Source organism: Artemia sp. Qi Xiang Cuo, chromosome 13 (genome assembly GCF_049724085.1).
Source record: "Artemia sp. Qi Xiang Cuo chromosome 13, ASM4972408v1, whole genome shotgun sequence".
NCBI classification, from domain to species: Eukaryota; Metazoa; Arthropoda; class Branchiopoda; order Anostraca; family Artemiidae; genus Artemia; species Artemia sp. Qi Xiang Cuo.
The window spans coordinates 13,143,502-13,149,565 of record NC_142806.1 but is presented as its reverse complement, the minus strand read 5'-3'; the positions used below and the strand labels follow the sequence as shown (position 1 = coordinate 13,149,565).

Sequence of the window (6,064 nt, the reverse complement as noted above, 5' to 3'; positions counted from 1 at the left end):
TAAGGTTTTTATAGAATGCGTTGTCGTAGAAACTTCAAAAAGGGCTCATTCGATTGGAAATTGAAATGGCTAGTGCCCTTTTTAATAGTTGAAAGTGATTGGAAGGCAACTAACACCCCTTTCACGCCCACCATTTCCCCAAACACATCCAATTAAAAATTTTAGATAGCCATTTTGTTCCACGCAGTTTAAAGTTCAGGAAACTATACCTTTGAGTAGGACACTCCCATCACAGTCTTCAGGGCTAGGGTTATTAGTTATGCCCTGGGGGCTGATAAGGTTTTTATTGGAATCTGTGTCGTATAAACTCGAAACTGGGCTCTTTCGTTTGTAAATTCATAGGGCTAGTGCCCTTTTTAATAGTCAAAAGTGATTTGAAGGCAACTAACCCCCTTCTCACGCCCACAATTTCACCAAACAGCTCCACTAAAAAGTTGTAGATATCCATTTTGTTTCACAAAGGTTAAAAGTTCAGTATTTTATACTTTTGAGAAAGACACGCCCACACAGTCTTCAGGTCACGGGTGATAATTTATGCCCCGGGGGCATCTAAGTTTTTATTGAATTGTTTGTTGTAGAAACTTGGGTGATTGAAGGGCGACTAACCCTCCTCTCACGCCCACCATTTCCCCAAACACGTCCAATCAAAATTTTGAGATATCCATTTTGTTCAACGTAGTTGAAAGTTCTGGAAATTAGGCCTTTTAGGATGATAACCCCCTCAGAGCCCTCAGTGAAAGAATTGGCCCTCAGTGCAAGGGTTGTAATTTATGTCCTGGGGCTATATAAGGTTTACATAGAAAGTTGTTGTATAGTATGTTATTTAGTTGTAGTGTTGTAGAATTGTAAGGTTTTATATAGTTGTAGTGTGTTGTAGAATTGTAAGGTTTATATAGAAAGTAGTTCTCAAATGTTATTATCCTGCACTGAGGACGGTCAAGCGGAGATATATATATATATATATATATATAGTATACTATATATATATATAGTCATATATAGTATATATATATATGTATATATATACATATATATATATACATATATATACATATACATATACATATATATATACATATATATATACATATACATATATATATATATATATATATATATATATATATATATATATATATATATATATATACATATATATATATATATATACATATATATATATATACATATATATATATATATATATACATATATATACATACAGTACATATACATACAAATCAAAGGTAATATGAACATTAAAAAAAAATGCATGAATTATTTACATTTTTCTAACATAGAATAGGCTATACTCAATAACTTGAACCTTAATTATTTTTATTTTTTTTTTGCATATTTTCAATCCGAACACTTTTAGCATAAAACTAGAAGTTTTACCAATAAATTTAAATTCTTAATCTGAATAATTTTTGAAGTCTTCTGGAATTAGTGGTCTCAATTAGTGGGAGGGGGATTTGCCTTCCCATGGATTTCAAAACAACAATTTTTCAGTAAGTTCACAACTAAAACATAAAATTATTTTCATTTGTAGGGGATTCAGAAACGGTAGCCATTATTTAGTTTAATATTAAATTAATTAGAAAAAAACTTACCTAAAAATAATTTTTTCAAAGAAAATTAAGCAATTTTAAACTTAAGCTCGGTATATACAAATACCTTTAATAATCAAAAAACAAAACGACCAGAAATTACTATTAAAGAATAAATGAAACACAAAACAAACAGAAATTAAATAAACAATCATCGCAAACAAACATACAACAGGTACTAATATAAATGAATAAATAAATCTTAAAACGAGTAAAGCTTAAACTAAATATGAAATCAAGCTAAAACGAAAAAATATTTTGCTATTTAAGTATAAATGAAACTTAAAACGAACAGAAATTAAATAAACAATCAATGCGAACAAACATACAATATATATTAATGTAAATGAATAAATAAATCTTGAAACGAGTGAAACTTAAATTGAATATGTAAATCAAGTTTGAATCGAATAAAAATAACTACAAACCAGAGTTTGGGTATCGCCTCACTGCAGAAGCCTAAAACCTACTGCGTCATTGGCACCTTACTGGAAACTATATGAGTCTTGAACAGTCTTGGAAAGTATAAACAAAATCAAATTCAATATTAGATATACAATGATATAAATTGTTGAAAGATCCATCAGTTCAAGATTTTTTTTTCACTGTAATTTTTATTTTCATTTTCAATGCTGTAAGAACTGGAAAAGAATAAATTTGTAATATACGAGTAATTCGTTTTCAGTGAAGCGCTAATGACGCAGAAGGTTTTAGGTTTTTACAGTTAAAGAAGGGGGCAGTATCCAAATTTGGTTTGTAGTGAAATTACATTTTTCTTGACCAATCTTGGAAAGAACTAATAAATTAAACTGAAAGCTCATCAGTTCAAAATTTTACTGTAATTTTAATATTTATTTTCAATATTAAATACAAAAGAAAACATTTGTAATATAATTCGTTCTCAGTAAAGCGCCAATGACGCAGTAGGTTTTAGGCTAACTATAGACAGCTTGCATAACTTGTGGACAGCGATTGAAAACAATGAATGGATTGAAAAAATAGCTCCAATAAGGGTGTTTTGACAATTTCACTTGCTGACACAAAGGGATCATGACTGGTTGGAATTGACATTGATAGGATTTTGTGTGCCAAAGCAATTTTGCAGCTATCACAGAGTATGTATTTTAAACTTATCATTGGATAATTATACAAGATTTACTATGTGTTCTTCCCATAAAAAACTTTACCTTATTAAAGTCTTTGGGTGGGGGCGGCGTAGTTGGCATAAAGAAGAAAACTTTAGCATAGAAAGTAGGAGAGGGGGGGCGGGGGGTGAAGTTGGAGACGCAGCAAATACGGGGCGGAACTACACTGATAACCTCAGTTCCCGATTTAGGAGATTAGACAAACTCATTGAGTTGTAGAATGTTGGACAGTTTGAGTTGTGGAAGACGTTAAAATACTCAAAAATACTTTATATTTTCAGTTATTGAAGGATTGATTTCATAGATTTGGAATGGTGAGCCCCCTGGCCCATCATTTGGGTGACCCTCAACTCATAATATGCACTTTTGATTAATTGTTCCGTGTTGTGCATATCTTCTTCTATATATGTTATTTTGAGTTATACTTTTATCGCATTACGTTAATTTTTAAGCCTTGAGATAAAAACTAAAACCTTAGCGTAGACAGTGGTGGGGGGAAGTCCTCCCCATCAAATACCTAATTGAGCAGGCACAGAGAAATTAATACAAATGAAAATAATCTGTCCTTTGAAAATGACTTTTTTTCAAGAGACACGAACAAAATCGTCTAAATTAACCTGAAGTGCTATCTGACATTTCCGTTGATTCTTTATTCCCGTTACTTTCAGACATAAAATTTAGAATATTATCGAATGGGTTTAGTCGTCCCCTCCCTGAATCCTTAACGTTTGGAAAACCCCCCCCTTGAACCTTCCTCCCCCCTCAAATACCAGTTTATTTTACTGATGATGATTCCCCCCCGTTAAATTCCACCCAGCAGAAATGTATTTATTAATTTAAATTCATATCTATTGGTTTTTTGTTTGCATTAAGTGCTTGATTGATTATATGCCCCCAGGTCATAACTTACAACGCCTACCCCGGGCCCTGGGGGGGTGGGTCTACCCCGGATTTTTGTTATCAGACCTTTTAAATATTTTAAAAAAATGTATATCACAAAATTTTTTTCTGTTTTTTTTAGGGGGTGAAGAAGGGGGGGGGACTCGTTGCCCTCCAAGCTATTTTGAATATTAAAAATTAAACAATAACTTTAAAGGTCCAAACAACTGAGCCTTCTCTAAAGTTTATACGAGCAGCCCTTCCATAAGAAATAATTGGAAGGTTTTGGAGAATCATTAAATTATAACCCTTGCCCTGAGAACAGTGGGGGAGTTGTCATCCTCAAAGACCTAATTTCCAGAACTTAAAACTACGTTTAATAAAATGGATGTCTCAAAATTTTGATTGGATGTGTTTGGTGACAAGGTGGCGTGAGATGGGGGTTAGTTGCCCTCAAAGCACATTTGACTATTAAAAAGGGCACTAACCCTTTGAATTTCCAATCAAATGAACTTTTTTGAAGTTTCTACGACAGCGCGTTCTATAAAAAACCTTACATGCCCCCAGGGTATAACGTAAAACCCTTAACTTGAGGGTTGTGAGGGAGTGTCATCATCAATAAAATAATTTCTCTCAGAAAATCAACAACGCTGAACAAAATGGCTAACTCAAATTTTTGAGTGGAGGGGTTTGGGGGACTGATGGACGTGGGAGGGGGGCTAGTTGCCGTACAATAACGTTCAATTATGAAAGTGGGCACTAGCTCTTTGAATTTCCAACCGAACGAGCTTTTTTTAAAGTTTCTACGACAACACCTTCTATAAAAACCTAATATGCCCCCAGGGTATAACTTAAAACCACTGCCCTAGGGGTTGCGGGGGAGTGTCCTCATCGAAAACATATTTTCTATCTGTAAATGAACTACACTTAACAAAATGTCGATCACCAAATTTTGTTGGGTGGTGTTTGGGGGATTGAGGGGCGCAGGGGAGGGGCTAGTTGCACTCCAATCACTTTCAATTCTTAAAAAGGGCACGATCCCTTTGAATTTCAAGTTAAATGAGTACTTTTTAAAGTTTCTACGACAACACCTTCTATAAAAAACCTTTTATTCCTCCAGGCCATAACTTAAAACCCTTGCCCTGAGGGCAGTGGGGGAGTTCTTCCTCAAAAATATATTTTATATCTGGAAATCAACTATGCTGAACAAAATGACTATCTCAAAATTTGGAGTGGAGGTGTCTGGGGGAAGGATGGACGTGGGGGGGGGGCTAGTGGCCCTCCAATCAATTATGACGATTGTAAAGGGCATTATAACTCTCGATTCTCAATCGAATGAGCCCCCTTTGAAGTTTCTACGACGACTCCTTCCATATGAAGTGCCTCTAGAAAAAAAAAATAAATAAATAAATAAATAATAAAACATAAGAGCCGTACGGCCTTTACTATAAGCAACACTATAGCGTTGCCTCTGATACTAAAAGTTAGTTTGAAAACAACTTCACAGGAATACTGAACACATAAAACCCCTCAAAAAATGTCAGATTGGGATGAAAAGTACGCTATTAGAAATACTATAGTCCAAAACTTAATATAGGTAAATTACAGTCTCCCAGTAATTAAAAATTACATTTCTGCATGAATATCACTTTTTGAGGGCACTGACGTGCCCTATTTTTTATTTTACTGCTCGCGGGATACTGGAACATCATAGATAGCTATTTAAAAGATTATTTTAAAAAATTGTATATGAGTTACATATTATTTTAAAAATTAGTCTTAACGATTGGATAATGCCATCCTAAAGTCCCATATGGCACCAAAAATATGTGCTTTGGGTGTTTCGCGTAAAGTAGATGTGGCAGGAAGAATAAATCAGATACCATCCTGACCATCATGCTCAAAAGCCCTTAGAGTGGGATTTACCAGCATCTAAGCTAACCTTATTTTAGGTGAGGAGATAGGAAATGAGAAGATGTGTGTTAGTAGATGCATTTTTGATATCTGGATGTATGCAAACTTGTTGTTACTAAGAAAAAACTTTATTTTGTGATCACAATACTCCAAAAACAAACTTTTTGAAACTTAGGTAGGGAGAAGGCACATGCACCCCTTCCCTACCAATTGACGCAACTGAAGCTAGCATGCAACCGCAACGTCAAACAGACTTTTAAAGGCTCAGTTCAAAACTACTGATAAATCCAAATAGCGTCTTATAGATTTATAATTAAAACAACATCAAAATGATCGAGTGATGTTATAGCTTAGAGGTCAAGGTTAGTCTATCTTATTGTATTAAGCTTCTAGCATGTAAAAAATGGAGGATTGGAAACAGCACAAACTGTAAAACAAACTATGCTTATATAAGGCTTTGTAGAGCAGCGAAAATGTCTTGTCAGGTGGAAAAGGATCTTTTTATAATGGTTAACT

The 6,064-nt window shown here is 34.0% G+C and overlaps 1 protein-coding gene across 1 annotated transcript in view; it reads right to left on the bottom strand.

Moving 5' to 3' along the window:
* Positions 1-6,064, bottom strand: part of LOC148944975 (uncharacterized) — a 336,360-nt gene that overhangs the window by 17,542 nt on the left and 312,754 nt on the right. The window lies entirely within an intron of this gene.